Raw genomic sequence first — 22,879 nt, 5'->3', positions numbered from 1 at the left:
AAATAATACATTCAGAACTGTGCTACCATCACCACAATCCAACTCTGGAGGATTTTCATCACTCCAAAAGAATCCCCATATCTTAGCAGCTGTTTCTCATTCCCCCTTTCCCCTTGCCTCTGGAAACCACTAATTCACTTCCTGTCTCTATGGAATTGCCTATTCTGGACATTTCATATGAAAAGAATCTTACAATATGTGACCTTCTGTAACTGGATTCTTCTGTTTGGCATAAGAGTTTCAAGGTTCAGCCACTCTGTAGCATACATATATCAGTACTTTGTTACATTTTGGGGCTGGATGATACCACATTTTGGTCTATTAATTTGGCACTGGGCTACACAAATGACAAATATGTTTGCTGATATATTATAAAGGATACAACTCAGGAATAACCAAATGGAAAAGATACATAGGGAAAGGTATTGACAGGTGGTGGTGGTAATGAGGGTTTGCTGAAGTGCTGAATAAAGTTTCCACACCCTCTCAAGGCATACCACCTCCCAGGCCCTCAACACGTTCACCAATTGAGCTCTCTGAACCCGACTGATTAGGAGTTTGTATGGAGGTTTCATTGCCTAGACACGATTAGTTCAATTATTGGTCATTGGTGAGTGAATTCAGTTTATAGTTCCCTTCTCTGAAGCGCGGATAGGGGACTGAGAGGTCCAACCCTCTTACTCTGGCCTGATTTTTCTAGCCCTGAATCTGAAGCTATCTAGAAGCCTCAGTCAGGAGTCATCTCATTAGCAAACAAAAGACAATCATCTCTCAGGAGATTTCGAGGGTTTTAGCAGCTCCGTGCCAAGAAGAAAGTGGGGCCAGCAAGGACCGAATATATTTATTATACCACAATGTACTGTGCTGTGCTAAGCCACTTCAGTCATGTCTGACTCTTTGCAACCCCATGAACTGACTATTGCCCATCAAGTTCCTCTGTCCATGGGATTCTCCAGGCAAGAATAATGGAGTGGGTTGCCATTTCCTTCTCTAGGGATCTTCCCAACCCAGTGATCCAACCAGCATCTCTTGTCTCCTGCACTGGCAAGTGTGTTCTTTACCGCTAGCACCACCTGGAAACTAAAATTTTACAATGTACTAATTATGCAGCTAAATTCTGATATTTTTCCCTCTGATTTCGTCTAGTATTTTAATCCACCATCATTTCTCAAACATCTACACAATACCTGCCACCCTACTCCAGCTGGGAAGAGACATCTATTTTAAAAACCCAAGAAACACCTCATAGATTGTCATTCTCTTGTATTACCTTGTCATTTTGTTGTTGTTCAGTCGCTCGGTCATGTCCAACTCTTTACAACCTCACGGACTGCAGCACGTCAGTCTTCCCTGTCCAACACCAACTCCCAGAGCTTGCTCAAACTCATCTTCATCGAAATGGTGATGCCATCCAACCATCTCATCCTCTGTCGTCCCTTTCTCCTTCTGCCTTCAATCTTTCCCAGCATCAGGGTCTTTTCAAATGAGCCAGTTCTTCGCATCAGGTGGCCAAAGGATTGCAGTTTCAGCGTCAGCATCAATCCTTCCAATGAATATTCAGGACTGATTTCCTTTAGGATTGACTGGTTTGATCTCTTTGCTATCCAAGGGACTCTCAAGAGTTTTCTCCAGCACCACAATTTGAAAGCATCAATTCTTTGGTACTCAGCCTTCTTTATATCACTGAGAATTAAGAGTATTTCCTGCCATATCAGTAAACAAAGATGTCATAATCATCAGCAATTCTAGTCCACCAAATGTGAATTTCTCAGCCCCAAGGGAACCAAGGAAGTACAGTACCTGCTATCTGGGCAGCTCCCTGGGGTGAGCACTGAAGAAAAACTGGTCCCAGATAGCTGAGATGCACATGAAAGGAATGATTTCAGTGAGCCTACATTCTTGCATCTTCTCACACACAGAAAAGCACTAAATTCCTTAATTTGAGATATCTGGTTTTCTTTAATTCACAAAAATACTTCTGATGTTTAGATTACTTGCCCTTTGTTGCAAACATCTATATATCCTGACTCTTCCCCCTACCTCCTCGGAGCAATTCTCTCAGTTACTTGAGATACTGTCTCCCGGGCTTGAAGTCCTAAAAAATCCCCACCGAATAAAACATAACTCTCAATTTCTGCATTGTGACTATTTTTTTTAGTGGACATCACCAGGGCATCGTCTGCCCCAAGTTGCATAATGGTGCATCCCTTGGCTAATTTCAAGATAGCACTAGCTATTGTTAGTACCATTTGAAAAAGAGCAAGCTCCCTACATCTAGGGCTAAAAATAATGGTAGGCCATCTACCTCTTAATGTTCTAAAATCTTGACTAGAAGATAAACAAGCCTAAATGTAGGAGTATGGCCAAGACACCATGTAATGGCTACAAACAAATTAAGATGTGACAACAACTGACTAGAAATCTAAAAGTATCTGAGGCAACTGCTGTTAAAAGATAAGATTTTAAAGACCACAGGGTTGTCAATAAAAAATTCAAATCAGCCAGAAAAAAGTCAATAAAACCATCATCAAAAGTAGACAAAAGCAAGAAATAGGACTCAAAAAGAAGCCAAGTGTCATTTAGGAAGCAATTATCTGATAACACAAAACTCAAGAGTCCTTTTGGACCTAACCTTCATGTACATATTAAATATCAGTTAACTGATAAGGTTTGGTGAATTATATTTGCCAAAGGTTATTTGTATTTCAAAAAGGAATTAACTTCTAAAACAATGGAGTGCTTTAATTCATTCAACAAATATTTGCTGAGCACCTACTCTGGGATATGATGGTGAGCACAACAGAAACTTTTCCTGGAGTCAAGGAGTTTTGGAGCAAGCAGTAAAGCCAAATATCAAACAACTAACTTTGGCACAATTGCAAACTGAGGTAAATAAGTGTTCCAAAAAGAATGAAAATCATTCTGTGAGCACTTATACCAAAGACTCTAATCAAGGAAGTAATCTGAAGCAAATAACCATTTAACTGAGATCCGAAGTATGAGCTGGGTTGAATGATCTGAGCCTTAAAGTGAAACAAGATTTTTACCAGAGAGTTGGTGTGTTAATTTGCTAGGGTTGCCGTAACAAAGTATCACAGACTAGACGGCATAAACAACAGGAATGTATTGGCTCACAGTTCTAAAAAGCTAGAAGTCAGGGTGTCTGTAAGGTTGGTTCCTCCTGAGAGTGATGAGGCAGACTCTGCTCCATTCCGCTCCCCCGGATTACGGCAGTTTGCTGGCGATCTTTGGTGTCCCTTGGCTTGGTTTCTGCTTCACCTTCATATGGCATCCTCCTTATGTCCATATCTGTGTCTAAATTTCCCTTTTTTATAAAGACATCAGTCATATTAAATTAGGGCTTCACCCTAATCCTCACCTTAATTAATTACATCTGCAATGACCCTATTTCCAAACAAGGTCACACTTTGAGGTACTAGAGGCTAGGACTTCAACATATGTATTTTGCAGATATAAAATTCAATCCACAACAGTTGGGAAAGATACAAAGTGAACAAAGAGGGGTCTCAAATTCACCTCCTGACTTCAAATGAGTTGCTAATGAGAAAAAAATTGTCATATCAGAGACCTTCAGGAAATTCCATGTTCTCAAGAGAGAGGTGGGTTACATTTATACTCTTCAAGAAGGAAGCAGAAACTAAAAAGAAATTGAGCCTACGTAGCATTAGCTGATTACAGAGTAGGAATATTAGGAACACAGTGGAAAGTTTGGGAGGTGGGAGAGATTTGGGTTAAGGACAAGAGATTATAGAGCATTATGAGCATGAAGGGTAGAGAGAGGAAATTGGTCAGGAATGCTTACTTACACTGAGGTTTCTGACTGATGAAAACAGGAATAAGAAGCAAAGGTGGCTTTAATCCCAAATGCCTTTTTGAGAAAGGCCTAAAGACCTCCCAGTGTAGAGCAATATCAGGCTCAATGAGCATAGTCCATTCTCCTGGACAGAACTAGGATCAAATTCTGGCTCTACCATTCACTGGATATAAATGGTTGGGCAAGGGTCAGCACCTCTCTAAGCCTTTGTTTCCTCATTTATAAGATGGGGCTTCCTTCATGACTCAGTGGTAAAGAATCTGCCTGCCAATGCAAGAGACAGGAGACGTAAGTTCAATCCCTGAGTAAGATGCCCTGGAGAAGAAAAAGGCAACCCACTCCATAATTCCTGCCTGGGAAAGCCCCATGAACAGAGGAGCCTGGTGGGCTACAGTCCATGGGGTCACAAAAAAGTTGGAAAAATTGAATGACTGAGCATACATGCATAAACATATGTATGTATATATATATACATACACATACATACACATACATGTATATATATATATACTTATATATATATAAAACATCAGAACATCTAAATATATAAAGCAAACATTGAGAGTTTGAAGGGAGAAATAAGCAATACAAGACAAGATAATAACAGTAAAAGACTCCATTCTCAATAATAGAGAGAACATTCAGACAGAAGATCAAAAAGGTTTAGGACTTGAACAAAACTATAGACTAAATGGACCTAAGAGACATAAAGAACATTCCACACTGTATCAATAGAATACACATTCTTCTCAAGTGCACATGGAACATTCTCCAGGAAGCTCATATTTAGGTCACAAAACATGTTTTAAGAAGTTTAAGAAGACTGAAATTATACCAAGTATCTTTTCTGCCCACAATGGAATGAAACTAGCAGTCAACAGTAGATGATAGATGGGAAAATAAACAAATGTGGAAATTAAGCAATAATAATCCTGAACAACTAGGTTTAAAGGAAATTGTAATATACCTTGTGATAAACAAAAACACAACATATCAAAATACATGAGGTACAACAAAATATTCAGAAGATCAGTCCTGAATATTTATTGGAAGCACTGATGTTGAAGCTGAAGCTCCAACACTTTGGCCACTTGATGGAAAGAGTCAACTCACTGGAAAAGACTCTGATGCTAGGAAAGATTGAAGGCAGGAAGAGAAGGGGATGAAAGAGGATGAGATGGTTGGATGCTCGATGGGCATGAGTTTGAGTAAGCTGCAGGAGTTGGTGATGGGCAGGGAAGCCTGGAGTGCTGCAGTCCATGGGGTTGCAAAGATTCAGATGACTGAGCAACTGAACTGAATGACAACAAAAGCAGTACAAAGAGGGAAGTTTGTTGACATAAATGCTTATATTAAAAAAGAAGAAAAACCTCAAACAACCTAATTTTATACACCAGGAAGCTATAAAAAGAAGAACAAATTAAGCCTAAAGTTATCAAAATGATGGGAATAAAAAAGATTAAAACATAAGCAAAAGAGAGAACAGATTAACAACGTGAAAAAAACAACAAAACTAAGAGGTGATATCATGAAAAGATAAACAAAATTGACAAACTCTTAGATGACATAGGAAAAAAAATAGAGATGACAAAATTAAAACATAAACGCCAATCCGTCTCAAACTCTTCCCAAAACTCAAAGAGAAGTATACATATCCAAATTCATTTACAAGGTCAGTGCCACCCTGATACCAAAGCCAGGTATCAGAATTACCCTGATAACAAACAAGAAAAGAAAACTACAGACCAATATCCCAGATGAATACAGATACAAAAATCCTAAACAAAATACCAGCAAACCAAATTAAACAGCTGTTTAAAAGGATCATGAATCACAACCAAGTGGGATGCAAGGATGTTTCAACATATACAAATCAACATTTCACACCATAAGGCCAGAATATAGAGTAAAAATTATAGAATCATCTCAATAGATACACAAAAAGCATTTGACAAAAAAAATCTTAATATGAGGAAATTACCTCAACATAACAGAAGCCATATATGATAAGCACACAGGTAACATCATACTAAATGGTAAAAAAAATGGAAAGCTTTTCCTCTAATATGAGTAACAGATAAAGATGGCTGCTATGCTACTTCTATTTAACATAGTACTAGAAGTTAAAGGTAGAGCACTTTAGGCAAGAGAAAGAAATAAAAGGCATCCAAATTGGAAAATAAGATCTAAAATTATCCATGTTTGCAAATGACATGATCATATATATATATATATATATATATACAGAAAATCCTAAAGATGCCACCATAAAGGTGTTAAAACTAATAAATTTGGTAAAGTTGCAGGATACAAAATCAATATATAAAAATCAGTTGCATTTCTATATACTAACAGTGAACAATCTGAAAAGAAAATTAAAGAAACAATCTCATTCACAATAGCATAAAGACATATTTAGGAATTTAGGAATATACATATAAATATAAATATACATATTTAGTGTATTTAGGGATAAATTTAAACAAGGAGTTAAAAGACTTGCACACTATAAAAACTATAAGACACTGATAAAGACACAAACAAATGGAAAGATATTCATGTCCATGAACTGAAGAATTAATGTTGTTAAAATGTCCATACAACCCAAAGTGATCTACAGATTCTATGTAACCGCTACCAAAATTCTAATGGTATTTTTCACAGAAGTAGAAAAAACAACCCTAAAAGTCACATGGAAACACTGAAGGACATGAATAGAAAAAGCAATCTTGCAAAGCTGAAAATACCCCACTTCCTGATTTCAAAATATACTACAGAGCTACAGAAGTTAAAACAGTACTGTGCCTGCATAAAGACAGAGATCTAACCAATGGAACAGATTAAAGAGCCCAGAAATAAACATATGCATATATGGTCAAGCTGATCTTTAATGAAAGTGCCAAGAAAACGCAATACGGAAAGGACAATTTCCCCAACAAATGGTGTTAAGAAAACTGGATATTCACATGGAAAAGAATGAAACCTTACCCTTGTTTTATACCATATACACAAATCAACTCAAAATGGATTAACATTTAAGAAGAGGTAAGAAAGTGTAAAACTCCTAAAAGAAACTGTAGGGGAAAAGCTTGGTGACACTGGTCTTGACAATGACTTTTTTTGTATATGACAACAATACCTCAGGCAAGAAAAGCAAAACAGTTAACTGGGACTACATCAAACTAAAAAGCCTCTCTATAGCAACAGAAACAAGAAAGTGAAAAGGTAATTAGTGGACTCAGAGAAAACATCTGCAAACTGTATAATTTATATATATATACACACACAGAACTCCTAAATGATGATGCTGTGAAAGTGCTGCACTCAATATGCCAGCAAATTTGGAAAACTCAGCAGTGGCCAAAGGACTGGAAAAGGTCAGTTTTCATTCCAATCCCAAAGGCAGTGCCAAAGAATGTTCAAACTACCACACAATTGCACTCATCTCAAACACTAGCAAAGTAATACTCAAAATTCTCCAAGCCAGGCTTCAATAGTACGTGAACTGTGAACTTTCAGATGTTCCAAGCTGGATTTAGAAAAGGCAGAGGAACCAGAGATCAAATTGCCAACATCCATTGGATCATAGGAAAAGCAAGAGAATTCCAGAAAAACATTTACTTCTGCTTCATTGACTATGCTGAAGTCTTTGACCGTGCAGATCACAACAACTGTGGAAAATTCTTAGAAGAGATGGGAATACCAGACCACCCTATCTGCCTCCTAAGAAATCTGTATGCAGGTCAAGAAGCAACAGTTAGAATCAGACATTGAACAATAGACTGGTTCCAAATTGGGAAAGGAGTATGTCAAGGCTGTATATTGTCACTCTGCTTGTTTAGTTTATATGCAGAGTACATCATGCGAAACGATGGACTGGAAGAAACACAAGCTGGAACCAAGACTGCCGGGAGAACTATCAATCACCTCAGACATGCAGATGATACCACCCTTATGGCAGAAAGTGAAGAGGAACTAAAGAGCCTTTTAATGAAAGTGAAAGAGGAGAATGAAAAAGTTGGCTTAAAACTCAACATTCAAAGAACTAAGATCATGGTATCTGGTCCTATAACTTCATGGCAAATAGATGGGGAAACATTAGAAATAGTGACAGACTTTATTTTCCTGGGCTTCAAAATCACTGCAGATGGTGACTGCAGCCATGAAATTAAAAGATGCTTGCTCCTTGGAAGAAAAGCTATGGCCAACCTATATAGCATATTAAAAAGCAGAGACATTACTTTGCCGACAAAAGTCCATCTAGTCAAAGATACAGCTTTTCCAGTAGTCATGATGTTAAGAGTTGGACCATAAAGAGAGCTGAGCACTGAAGAATTGATGCTCTTCAACTGTGATGTTGGAGAAGACTCCTGAGAGTCCCTTGGACTGCAAAGAGATCCAACCAGTCAATCCTAAGGGAACTGAATATTCAGTCCTGAATATTCATTGGAAGGACTGATGCTGAAGCTAAAGCACCAATACTTTGGCCACCTGATGTGAAGAACTAACTCATTGGAAAAGATCCTGATGCTGGGAAAGACTGAAGGCAGGAGGAGAAGGGGGTGACAGAGGATGAGATGGTTGGATGGCATCATTGGCTCAATGGAAATGAGCTTGAGCAAGCTCCTGGAGTTGGTGATGGACAGGGTAGCCTGGTGTGCTGCAGTCCATGGGGTCACAAAGAGTCAGACACAACTGAGCGACTGAACTGAACTGAGAACTCTATAGCCAAACACCAAAATCTGATTTTAAAATGAGCTAAGGACCTGAATAGGCATTTATCCAAAGAAGATATATAAATGTCTATCAGGTACATGAAAAAATGTTCCACAGTCTATAAATGTAAAGGAAATACAAATCAAAGCCACAATGAAATATCGTCTCATACCTGTAAGGATGGTTATTATTTAAAAAAAAAAAGATCACAAGAGTTGGTGAGGATGTGGAAAAACTGGAACCTTTGTGCACTGTTGGTAGAAATACAAAACAGTATAGCCACTATGGTAAACCGTATAAAGGTTCTTCAAAAAAAAATAGAACTACCATATGACCAAGCAATCCCACTTTTAGGTATTTATCCAAAAGAACTGAAACCAAGATCTCAAAGAAATATTAGCACTTCCATGTTCATTACACCACCATTCATGATAGCCAAGGTGTGAAAACAACATAAATGTCTATCAACAGATGAATGAAGAAACAATACTATACACATACAATGGATTATTATTTAGCCTTTCAAAAGGAAGCTCTGCAATATGCAACAACATGGATGAACTTTGAAGATTTTATGCTAACTGAAATAAACCAGTCACAGAAGGATAAGCATTACATGACTTCACTTATATAAGGTATCTAAAATCATCAAAATCTTAGAATCAAAATGTGCAATGGTGGTTGCCAAGGGGCAGAGGGGTGGTATGAATTATTAATCAACAGGCATAAAGTTTTAGTCAAGCAAGATGAATAAGTTCTAAAGATCTGTTATACAATATACTGTTATCTATCCTATAGTTAACAAGACTGTATTGGACACTTAAAAATTATTAAGAGGATAAATCTCATGCTAAGTGCTCATTCTAAAAGTTAAATTTTAAAAAAGAACTCTGAAATGGGTCAGACTGGGTTAAATCAATTCATTTTTGAGGCTCTGAGGGATAATTTGTTTCTTACTTTTTCTACTCTCTAGAGGCTACCCACATTCCTAGGCTTACTGCCCTCTCTATTTCATCTTCAGAGCCATCAACATCAGCCTAAGACTCCCACTGCTAACTCTGGCTCTTTGCTATGCCTCTCGCTCCCATTTATATAATTACATTGGGACCATCTGGATAATCTCCCCATACATGGGAGAGTGACTAATGTCCTCCAAAGATATCCAAGTCTGAATTCCTGGAACCTATGATTACTGCCATATGGAAAGAGGGACTTCTGCATATGTAATTAAATTAAGGATTTTGAAATAGGGAAATTATCCTAGATTATCTGGGTGAACTGTAATTATAAGTGTTCTTAAAAGAGGGAGATTGAAGGAGATTTTATGAAAGAGATATGACAGAAGCAGAGATTGGAGAGATTTATGCTTCCAAGAGAGAGGAAGGGGCCCCTATCCAAGGAATACAAGTGTCCACTAGAAGACAAGAAAAGGGAATTTCCATTCAGAGACTCCAGGAAAAAATTAGCCATACAAACATTTTTATTTTAGCCCAGTGAAACTGATTTTGACCTTCTGAAATTCAAAACTGTAAGAAAATAAACATGTATTGTTTTAAGCTACTAAATTTTAGTAACAATAGGAAACTATTGTTACTAAATCATCTAGACCATCTCAAGGTCTGCTGATTACCAACCTTAATTCCACCCGAAACCTTCATTTCATTTGCCTTGTAACTTAACATACTCAGTTTCCAGGGATTAGGACATGGACATCTTGGGGGAAGGGCATTATAATGCCTATACCACAATTTCACATAAAGGGAAAATGAAGTACAGGTCAACAAAATACGTAAATGTCAAGTATTAACAGCAAACGTAGGAGAATGTATTCACAATCTTGGGTGTGTCAAAGGTCTTAAGACAACAATATTGTTAAGACTGCTTTTTTAAAAACTGATACATTTATTTCCATTAAAGTTTTAAAACTCTGTAATCTAAATTACATAAAGCAAAAGCACAACCAACAAGCTGGCATAAAACATTTGCAGCATATATAACCAAGGATAGGACTTCCCTGGTGGCTCAGATGGTAAAAGCATCTGCCTAAAATGCAGGAGACCCGGGTTTGATCCCTGGGTCGGGAAGATCCCCCTGGAGAAGAAAATGGCAACCCACTCCAGTACTCTTACCTCGAAAATCCCAAGGACGGAGGAGCCTGGTAGGCTACAGTCCACGGACTTGCAAAGAGTTGGTCCAAAGAGTCAGATACGACTGAGTGACTTCACTTTCACCAAGGATTAGTAGCCCATTTTATACTAGTAAAAATAGAAAATGACTTAAGTGTCTATCAGTAAGGGAATGATTAAATGGTGCGTTTACCCATACAATAGAAAGTCAGTTGCACAGTCCTGTCCAGCTCTTTATGATTCCATGGACTGCAGCCTGTCCCACTCCTCTGTCCATGGAATTCTCCAGGCACAAGAACTGGAGTGGGTTGCCATTTCCTCTCCAGGGGATCTGCCCGACCGGGGGATCGAATCCAGGTGTCCCACATTGCAGGCAGATTCTTTTATCAGCTGAGCCACAAGGAAAGCATACGATAGGCTATCTACAACAATTTAAAAGAATAAGCAAGAATTTGTCTGATTCTTTGCAAAAATCTCATTGATATTTTAGATAGTAACAGAACAGTATGTACTGTATAAAGCTATTTTTAGAGGGGAAACAATATGCACCAAACAAAACCATAAATCATAAAGTATTGTCCCCACTTTTATGAAGATATCAGCAGTTACCTCTGGGCAGAAGAGCAGCAGCAAAGTGAAACATTAATTTTGTTCTATATTATTTGAAGGCAGTCACACTCATGTATAAGCTGCATAATATTTTTTAAAGCACAACTTTGTCTTGTTCATCATTGTATCCAAGCAGCCAGCACAGTAATGTTTGTTTAGTGAATGAAATCCAAGGGGATGAGATTTACTGCTAATGATAAATCCTGAGCTGGTGAGAATATGCCTGAATTATGCCTAAATTCTTTCTGCTTCAAGCCCAGCTTGGTCTTCATTTGGAAACTGCTTTGGGGAAACTGGAAGTCTGAGCCAAAAGTGAGTGAGTGAATATGCACGTGTGTGTGCTTTAGTATGTATGATAATTTATATTCTTTATGCTTCCAGACAACAACTCTGCAAAGTAGTCATCCTCATACCCATTTTACAAATAAGGAAACTAAGGCTTAGATAAGAGACTAACTGAAATGACTTACCCTAAGGTTTTCTTTGTTCTCTTCCTGTAAACGCAATTTTGACAGTAACAGAATTCTTACAAAACAGAATGTGGTGAGTTCAACAAAAATACTTCCTTCTACCAGTACTTTATTTACTTTACTAGGTGTTTGTTTTACTTGTATTAGATAGTTCATACCCTTATTTTTTAAACTGGCAGTAAACTGTATTCAGTACAAAGTAAATCTCCCTCCACACAGCCTGTAGTCATCTACCTCCCCCCTCGAGACAATAGTCAGCAACTTTTTCTGTGTCTTTTCAGAAATATTCCATGTTATACAAGCACACACGCAAATATACCTAAAATCTAATTTGAAGTATTTTACACACATAGTTCTGTACTTTTCTTATTTCACTCAACAATGTACCTTAGGAATCATTTCATATTTGCTAGGTCTGCTACATTCTGGTTAATAGCTGAACATTACTAATTTTAGGGAAAACTCAAAATTTAATTAATCCCTCATTTATGGCAACTGCGGTTGTTTAATATCTTATTACAAAGCTACAGTGGCTATTGTTATACATAGGCCATTTTGCACACGTGTAAATGTATCTGCAGAATAATTTCTAGAGGAGCAATTGCTGAATACAAACAATGCCCCTTAACTTTTTCATGGATACTGATAATTTTCCTCTGTAGATGTTATATAATTTTACTGCCCCCCCCCCACTGTTTATTTATACTCCTCTGCCAACACTTGGTAATATTTTCTTTTTTCTCTTTATTTTTTTCCCTCAAGTTAATACATCTAATCTCAACATTCTAAACTCTTGTTACCTAGAATCAGAAGCAGTTTCAATTTGTGAGGATTCTCATACAGCATTTATATATGAGAAGGGTGGATCAGATGGCCTTTAAGGTTGATTTCAACTCTCAGTTCTATAAATTTATAAATAGGCATGTCCAAAGTGATAGTTGAATTCCTTGATAACCACAGTAGCAAATACTAATAGGATTCTGGGATGGAAACTGGAACATATTCCACAAAGCAATGACTTATTTTCTTTTTTAAAAATTAATTTTTTAATTGAAGGAAACTTGCTTTACAGAATTTTGTTTTCTGTCATACGTAGTGTTTTCTTATACAAGGAAAAGGAAAAAAAAAAAAAGAAAAAATTTATTTCATTTGCATTTGGCACCCAAAGGTAGCTCTTTCAACCTTGCCCAGGGGCAAGGTGCAGTTCCATCAAACCTCCATTTCCTACAATGGTACTACTTATCAACTGAAACTGTGAAACCTTTACACGTGATTGATCTACTTCATATAGGTCTGGGCATGGAAATTATTAATTCTACTCTTTCATTTGAAAGATAACTCTCCTTTCAAGGTGATCAACCCCTCACTACCCTGGGTCACTTTCTGATTGAACTCTCCAGAAACATCCACCTTTGGTTCTAGGCTGGACCCACTGCCCCTTCCTGGCAAGTATTTACATCAGGTAATTTTTTCTGGCAAAAAAAATTGCCATCTCTCTCCTCCCTCCTTTCATCAATCTCATCTCAACGGTCCTTGCTGCTGCTGCTAAGTCGCGTCAGTCGTGTCCAACTCTGTGCGACCCCACAGACGACAGCCCACCAGGCTCCACCGTCCCTGGGATTCTCCAGGCCAGAACACTGGAGGCAGTTGCCATTTCCTTCTCCAATGAATGAAAGTGAAAGTGAGGTAGCTTAGTCATGTCTGACTCTTCGCGACCCCATGGACTGCAGCCTACCCGGCTCCTCCGTCCATGGGATTTTCCAGGCAAGAGTACTAGAGTGGGTTGCCATTGCCTTCTCCCCAATGGTCCTTAGGAAAACATTTTATTTCATTATTATTTCAGTTCAGTTCAGTTCAGTCACTCAGTCGTGTTCGACTCTTTCCAACCCCATGAACTGCAGCATGCCAGGCCTCCCTGTCCATCACCAACTCCCAGAGTTTACTCAAACTCATGTCCACTGAGTCAGTGATGCCATCCAACCATCTCATCCTTTGTCGTCCCCTTCTCCTCCTGCCTTCAATCTTTCCCAGCTTCAGGGTCTTTTCAAATGAGTCAGCTCTTCGCATCAGGTGGCCAAAGTATTGGAGCTTCAGCTTCAACATGAGTCCTTCCAATAAACAGCCAGGACTGATCTCCTTTAGGATGGACTGGTTGGATCTCCTTGCAGTCCAAAGGACTCTCAAGAGTCTTCTCCAACATCCCAGGTCAAAAGCATCAATTCTTCGGTGCTCAGCTTTCTTTATAGTCCAACTCTCACATCCATACATGACTACTGGAAAAACCATAGCCTTGACTAGACGGACCTTTGTTGGCAAAGTAATGTCTCTGCTTTTGAATATGCTGGACTTTCCTGGTAATATGCTATCTAGGTTGGTCATAACTTTCCTTCCAAGGAGCAAATGTCTTTTAATTTCATGGCTGCAATCACCATCTGCACTGATTTTGGAGCCCCAAAAAATAAAGTCTGACACTGTTTCCCCTCTTTCCCCATATATTTGCCATGAAGTGATGGGACCAGATGCCATGATCTTCGTTTTCTGAATGTTGAGCTTTAAGCCAACATTTTTACTCTCCTCTTTCACTTTCATCAAGAGGCTCTTTAGTTCTTCACTTTCTGCCATAAGGGTGGTGTCATCTGCATATCTGAGGTTATTGATATTTCTCCTGGCAATCTTGATTCCAGCTTGTGCTTCCCTCAGCCCAGCATTTCTCATGATGTACTCTGCATATAAGTTAAATAAGCAGGGTGACAATATACAGCCTTGATGTACTCCTTTTCCCATTTGAACCAGTCTGTTGTTCCACATCCAGTTCTAACTGCTGCTTCTTGAGCTGCATACAGGTTTCTCAAGAGGCAGGTCAGGTGGCCTGGTATTCCCATCTCCTTAAGAATTTTCCATGGTTTATTGTGATCCACACAGTCAAAGGCTTTGGCATAGTTAATAAAGCAGATGTTTTTCTGGAACTCTTGCTTTTTCAATGATCCAGCGGATGTTGGCAACTTGATCTCTGGCTCCTCTGCCTTTTCTAAAACCAGCTTGAACAACTGGAAGTTCATGGTTCACATATTGCTGAAGCCTGGCTTGGAGAATTTTGAGCATTACTTTACTAGCGTGTGAGATGAGTGCAATTGTGCAGTAGTTTGAGCATTCTTTGGCATTGCCTTTCTTTCGGATTGGAATGAAAACTGACCTTTTCCAGTCCTGTGGCTACTGCTGAGTTTTCCAAATTCGCTGACATATTGAGGGCAGCACTTTCATAGCATCATCTTTCAGGATTTGAAATAGCTCAACTGGAACTCCATCACCTCCACTAGCTTTGTTGGTAGTGATGCTTTCTAAGGCCCACTTGATTTTTCATTCCAGGATGTCTGGCTCTAGGTGAGTGATCACACCATCATGGTTATCTGGGTCGTGAAGATCTTTTTTGTACAGTTCTTCTGTATATTCTTGCCACCTCTTCTTAATATCTTCTGCTTCTATTAGGTCCATATCATTTCTATCCTTTATTGAGCCCATCTTTGCTTGAAATGTTCCTTGGTATCGCTAATTTTCTTGAAGAGGTGTCTAGTCTTTCACATCTATTGTTTTCCTCTATTTCTTTGCATTGATCACTGAGGAAGGTTTTCGTATCTCTCCTTGCTATTCTTTGGAACTCTGCATTCAAATGGGAATATCTTTCCTTTTCTCCTTTGTTTTTCCCTTCTCTTCTTTTCACAGCTATTTGTAAGGCCTTCTCGGACAGCCATTTTGCTTTTGCATTTGCTTTTCTTGGAGATGGTCTTCATTCCTGTCACCTGTACAATGTCACGAACCTCCATCCATAGTTCATCAGGCACTCTGTCTATCAGATCTGGTCCCTTAAATCTATTTCTCACTTCCACTGTATAGTCATTATTATTTAGCTTTGTGTAGTTTCCCCAGTTCCCCACCCACAAAGATAGACTCCTTGATTTCTAAGGCCAAATTTATTTTTTCTTACTATCGCGCCATTAAAACAAGTTTCCTCAGTTCACCACCTACAAAGATAAGATTCCTTGATTTCCAAGGCCAAATTTATTTCTTCTTACTACTGGGCCAATAGAAAATCTATTTATTCTTTCCTATACAAAGTTTGTGGAGAAGGAAATGGCCATCCACTCCAGTATTCTTGCCCGGAAAACCCTATGAACAAAGGAGCTTGGCGGGCTACAGTGCACATGGTCTCGACGAGTCAGACACAACTGAGCTTGCACACTCATACAAAGTTTGAAAATATGGCAAGAAAATCTTTTCATATATCAAAATAGCTTTAAAATTATATAGCAACTAATGGTGACTTGGATGTTATCAAGTGGAAGGATCCTGAGATTTGCTTCCTAGATTGCCAACTTCAAATGTCATCTGCGACAACAGTTTCCTCACTTGAGCTATTAACAATAAGAATCACTTTATTATATAATTTATACTAAGGGTAACACTATTTCTCTCTCTCTCCTCCAATAAAGAAACAGTAGTCTCAGTAACTTCTTCTGGGTAGAGCTAACATGCTGATTTGTTCTCTTATTCACTTAAAAAAAGAAAAACAAAAAACTTTGGGGCAATCTTTACCGAATCAAGGATATTTGGCTTGACTAGAAACAGTTATGATTTCAGTCTGTTAAGAAGTTTGTATAACAGGAAAGATTTTCTCGGAAGGTAGACAGAACAGAATACTGGAAGATTTATGATCAACACCAGTACTTTATGTTTTATTTTTATCTGTCATTAGAGATGGTGAGTCCTGTAGTCCTATGGCTTGGCACAGTGCCTGACATACAAGAGGTATTCAATAATTATTTATTGCATAAATTAATGAACGAGAAGACTACTTACAGAGGCAGAACTCCTCACATTCTTCCCCTTCAAATCTCACATATCTTTTTTTTTGTTTGTTTTTAGTAAACTGGTAGGGTGTGGGGCAGGTACATTGTCCACCTGAATGGAAGCAGAGTTTAGGGAATGATTATTCTGTTTGCTCAGAAATACCTTAAAGATATAAATAAATAGAGAAGATAAATAATTTCAGGTAGCTGTATATGGGGCAGAAAATATAAATGTAGACTTGTTCCTCAACTGTGATGCCTCAATAGAAACAATTCTCTAGGACCAAGCCATCTACAGACAGAACTGGGGCAACACTCAATTTAGTCTGCTATTTAAAGGAAAAGATTACTGAGAATTCAGAAAACAGTTTAAGTTATTGTAAAACAATTCACTCAAAGAAAATTCAAATAGAAAAAAGCAGGAAAACCACACACACACACACACACACACATATCTTTTTGTTTATTGCTTGACCATGATTGCTTAAGTTCCACAGGTGAGTTCTGGGGGTAGGTGTTGCTTGCTCCTTGGAAGAAAAGTTATGACCAACCTAGAGAGCATATTAAAAAGCAGAGACATTACTTTGCCAACAAAGGTCCGTCTAGTCAAAGCTATGGTTTTACCAGTAGTCCTGTATGGATGTGAGAGTTGGACTATAAAGAAAACTGAGCCCCGAAGAATTGATGCTTAGAGAGGATTCCTGAGAGTCCCTTGAACTACAAGGAGATCCAACCAGTCCATCCTAAAGGAAATCAGTCCTGAATATTCATTAGAAGGACTGATGGGGAAGCTGAAACTCCCTCCAATCCTTTGGGCACCTGATGTAAAGAACTGACTCATTTGAAAAGACCCTGATGCTGGGAAAGATTGAAGGTAGGAGGAGAAGGGGACGACAGAGGATGAGATGGTTGGATGGCTTCACCGACCCAATGGACATGAGTTTGAGTAACCTCCAAGAGTTAGCGATGGACAGGGAGGCCTGGCGTCCATGGGGTCGCAAAGAGTCGGACACGACTGAGCGACTGAACTGAGCTGAACTGGGGCCCTCCCACCGGCCGCCAGGGCCATGCAGGCACCTGGGAGACGCGGTCGAGCCCAGGGTTCTCTGCTCTCCGCGAGCCTGGGACTCTCGGTCCGCCGCACCCTGCGGGCTTCCCACTGACACTAGAAACGCCTCAGTCCGGCAGTACCTTTTTTTCTTTCCTCCACGGCCGGATGACCCCGAAGTTTCGTCCGTTATTACCGTTATTACCGGGAAATCCCCTCCGAGCTCCGGTCCCGGGGCCTCCAGCCAGCCAACGGGAAGGGGCCCACGGTCTAGTTAAAAACCTCTCCCTTTCCTCTTCCTCGTTCCCTTTCTCTCACCTTCCTTCTCGCTCTCTTTCGTTTGTTTCTTTAATCAGAGCAAGCCGCCGATTTTTTCGGGCCGCTTGCACGAGGCCGCCGCCCAGCCCCGCGTTTCACTTCCCAATGGCGCCGGCGGCACTGGCTGCGGGGCGGCGCTGTGAGTGCTCGGGAGACGCGCACGTGCACGCTCCGCTCCGCTCCGCTCCGCGAGCGCAGGTTCCGTAAAGAGCCCGAGACCCGCTCCTGTTGGCCCGAGCCTCTTCGGGGCCTTCGGGAATCGTGGAGAACAGGGTGTGCCTGCGTGTGTGTGTGTGTGTGTGAGAGAGAGAGAGCCTCCTTTTACAGTGCAAAAAAGAGGAAGGCGAGCGGGTGGAGAAAATTTTGGAAGGGGCTAGGTGAATGTTCCTGCAGTAGAAACTGGCAACCCACTCCAAGATGCTTGCCTGGAAAACTCCATCGACAGACGAACCTGGCGGGCTACAGTCCATGGGGTCGCAAAGAGTGGCACACGACTGAGTTCGCAGATACAGCTGGGTGTTAGAGGTAGACGGGGCTTCAGAGACGTGGTGGGGGACAGAAAGTGGGAAGGTGGGGAGGGGAAGACTGAGTCCCAGTCGCACAGGATGTATAGAGAACGAAACCTGGCACATCAGAGTCATTTTGCCATTCGGCTGGAAAGCAAAAAAAAAAAAAAAAAAAAAGAAGGCCTATCAGTGGAAATGGCAGACTAGGAAGCTCCATGGGCCGTCCCGACACAGAAACACCAAAATGGTGTCAGAAATGACTTTATGGGAGCTCTGAGAAATAGTTGATCATTTGTAGCATGCGAGTGACAGCATAATGGAGACATTACTAGCGATTTTAAGGGAATAAAAAAGATTATGAGTAAACTATGAACAATGTACACTAACAAATTAGGTAAGCTAGATAAAATGGACATGTTCTTAGAAACATGATTCAGACCATCAAACCTGATTCGAGGGGAAAAAAAAAAAAGAAATCTGAACAGCCTTATAACCAGAAATTGAATCAGTAGTTTTAAAAAAAAAACAAACACCAACTTCTGATGAAGAAAAGTCCAGGACCAGATCAGTGGTTCACTAGTGAATTGTATGAACTGCTTAAAGAACAATTAATACCAATCCTTTTCAAACTCTTCTAAGGATAGAAAAACAGTTAACACTTCTTAACTCATTTGATGGGACCAATATTATGTGATACCAAAACCAGAGACATCACAAGAGAAAAAAACTGCACACCAATATCCCCTAATGATGCTGAAGCTGAAACTCCAGTACTTTGGACACCTCATGCGAACAGTTGACTCATTGGAAAAGACTCTGATGCTGGGAGGGATTGGGGGCAGGAGGAGAAGGGGGCGGCAGAGGATGAGATGGCTGGATGGCATCACTGACTCGATGGACGTGAACCTGAGTGAACTCCAGGAGTTGGTGATGGACAGGGAGGCCTGGCGTGCTGCGATTCATGGGGTCCTACTGAACTGATGAATATAAATGGAAAAAAATCTGAATAAAATCCTTGCAAACTGAATTCAGCAGACTGTTAAAATAATTACACACCATGACCAGGTGATATTTATCTCACAAGGGGTTCCACAAATAAGAACCAATCAATTATAATATATCATATTAATAGAATGAAAGAAAATATAATAATCTTCAGTTGATGCAGAAAAAGAATTTTACAAAATGCAACACTTTTCCATGACAAAAACATTAAAGAAACTAGGAATAAAGAGAACTTCCTCAATCTGATTAAGAGCATTTATGGAAACAAACCCTACAACTAACATCAATAGTGAAAGACTGAAAGAGTTACACCTAAGATCAGGAACAACGACAATGCCTGCTTTCACTGCTTCTATTCAAAATTGTATAGGAAACGTTGTCCTGAAAGTTATAACTTGAGCAATATGTCAAGAAAAAGGAAATAAGAGACATCCAAATTGGAAAGAAAGAAGTAAAACTATCCCTCTTTGCAGATGACATGATCATATATGGAAAATAAAGAATACACACATGCACACAAAGAAAACTATTAGAACTAATAAATTCAGTGAAATTGCAAGATAGAAGATCAACATGAAAATCAGTTGTATTTCTAAACACTAGCAATGAACAATCCAGATAAGGAATTGATAAAATTCAATTTTTAGTAGCATCAAAAATAATAAAATATTTAGAAATAAATTTAACCAAATAGGTGCAATTAAAGAAGACCTAAATGAATGGAAAGACACCCTCCGTTCATAAATTAGAAGACTTAATAGTGTCAAGATGGCGGTAGTACCTAAGGTAATCTACATATCCAGTGAAATTCCTATGAAAATCCCAATGTGCTTTTTTGTTTTTTAGGTAGAAATGAAAAAGCTGATCCTGAACCATACATGGAATTGCAAGGCACTCTAGATCAAGATACTTTTGAAAAGAAGAACAGAAATAGAATATTTACTTCTCAATTTCAAAACATACTGCAAAGCTAAAGTAATAAAAACAGTGTGGAGCAGATATTAAAAATACATATATATCTCAGTGGAATATAATTGAGAATCCTGAAATAAACCAATACATCTATACTCAATTGATTTTTTAAATTTACTTAAAAATTTTTTTGATTGCACTGGGTCATCATTGCTGTGCACAGGCCTTCTTTAGTTGTGGTTAGCAGAGGCTTCTCTTCATTGCAGCGTGCAGGCTCCTCAACGTGGTGAATGTTTTGGAGAATGTTGTGGAACACAAGCTCTAGGGGCACAGGCTTCAGTAGTTGCAATCAATTGATTTTTGACAAGAATTCCAGACCATTCAATTGACAAATAACAGTCTCATTAACAAATGGTGTCAGACAATTGGATATCCACTTGGAAGGGAAGATAGAACCCTACATTACACCACATGCCAAAAGAAAAAAAAAAAATCAAAACGCATCAAAGACTTAAGTAAGAGATATAAAACTCTAAAAGTCATAGAAGAAAGTACAGAGGTAAATCTTCAATAAGGACCTACTGTACAGTAAAGGGAACTCTGCTCAATATTATGCAACAATCTAAATAGGAGAAAAATTTGAAAAAGAATAGATTTGTGTATGTGTATAACTAAATCACTTTGGTGTACATCTGAAACTACTACAACACTGTAATCAGCTATACTTCAATATGAAATAAAAAGTAAAAAAGAAAACATAGAGGTAAATCTTTATGACCTTGGATTTGGTAATGCGACCTTAGATATGACACCAAAAGCATAAACAGCAAACATAAAGCAAAAGTAATTGGACCTCATCAAAACTAAAATGTTTTGTGCACAGGAACACTATTAAGGAAGTCAAATGACCGCAGATAGAATGAAAGAAAATATTTATAAATCATGTATTTGATAAGAATCTAGGATCTCTAATATACAAAGATTTCTTACAACTTCACAGCAAAAAGAAAAGTAACTCAATTTTAAAATGGGCTAAGAACTCAAAAAGACATTTCTCCTTTGAAAACATACAAGTAATCAATAAACACATGAAAAGATACTCAACATCTGCACTCATTAAGGAAATATAAGTCAAACCCAAAATGAGTTCTACTTAATGCCCAATAGGATGCCTTCTTAAAACACACACAGACACACACACAGAGAAAATAAGGAGGATGTGGCGATGTTGGAATTCTTTTACATTGCTGGTAGGAATATTTAATGGTGCAGCTGCTGTGGATAACAGTTTGGCAGTTCCACAAAAGGTTAAGCAGTATAATGATAACTAGCAATTCCACTCCTAGGCATATACCCCAAAGAATTGAAAACAAGTATTCAAAACAAATACTTGTATACAAATGTCCACAGCACTATTCACAAAAGCCAAAAGGTGGAAACAGCCCAACTGTTCATTACCATATGACCAGATAAACAATGGACTATTATTCAACCATAAAAAGGAGTGAAGTACTGACACATGCTGCAACATGGATGAACCTCAAAAGCATTATGCTAAGTGAAAGAAGATAGACACAAAGGACAATATATTGTACGACCTCACTTATCACCAAGTGTCCAGAATAGGTAAATCCGCAAAGACAACCAGATGTTAGTGTTAGTGGTTGCTAGGGTGTGGGAACAGGGAGGGTCCAGTGAACATGCTATGCTTATTGGGTATGGGGGTCTCCTATGCAGATGATGAAAATGTTTTGGAACTGGATAAAAGGTGATGTTGCACATTTGGAGAAGGCAATGGCACCCCATTCCAGTACTCTTGCCTGGAAAATCCTCTGGACGGAGGAGCCTGGAAGGCTGCAGTCCATGGGGTCACTGAGGGTCGGACACAACTGAGCGACTTCACTGTCACTTTTATGTATTGGAGAAGGAAATAGCAACCCACTCCAGTGTTCTTGCCTGGAGAATCCCAGGGACGGGGGCCTGGTGGGCTGCTGTCTATGGGGTCACACAGAGTCAGACACTACTGAAGTGACTTAGCAGCAATACCACATTAGTGGATTATAAAATTTATGATTGTTGGTCTTACGTGAATTGCACCTCAATAAAAAATGAATAAGCCACGGAGGCCAAGGCAGCCCTAGCTGAAGTTGGAGTCACGTTCCTGCAGCACCCTTGCTCTGACAGAGAAGGCCGAGCCGGTTTTGGCTTGGGTGGTGGTCAGAGCAGCAGACTCACGCCCCCGCCCCGCCAATCCCAGAGCACTGGGCGGGCACTGAGGGCCCTTTCACGCAGGTCCCCAGCGCGCTGCAGAAAGAGGCGGGTGGCTGTGAGTCACGTTCTGCTGGCTTCGGCACCTATTGGCTGTAACACTCCGTGCAAAATACCCAAAACCTTACCGGACTCTGATTCTGGGGCCAGGTAAGTAAGGGAAATCTCAATCTGAGGTCTCCCCTGGAGTTTCCATTTATCAATTTTTAACCCCATTTCATC

Source organism: Capra hircus, chromosome 8 (genome assembly GCF_001704415.2).
Source record: "Capra hircus breed San Clemente chromosome 8, ASM170441v1, whole genome shotgun sequence".
NCBI classification, from domain to species: domain Eukaryota; kingdom Metazoa; phylum Chordata; class Mammalia; order Artiodactyla; family Bovidae; genus Capra; species Capra hircus.
This window is presented reverse-complemented; position numbering follows the sequence as displayed.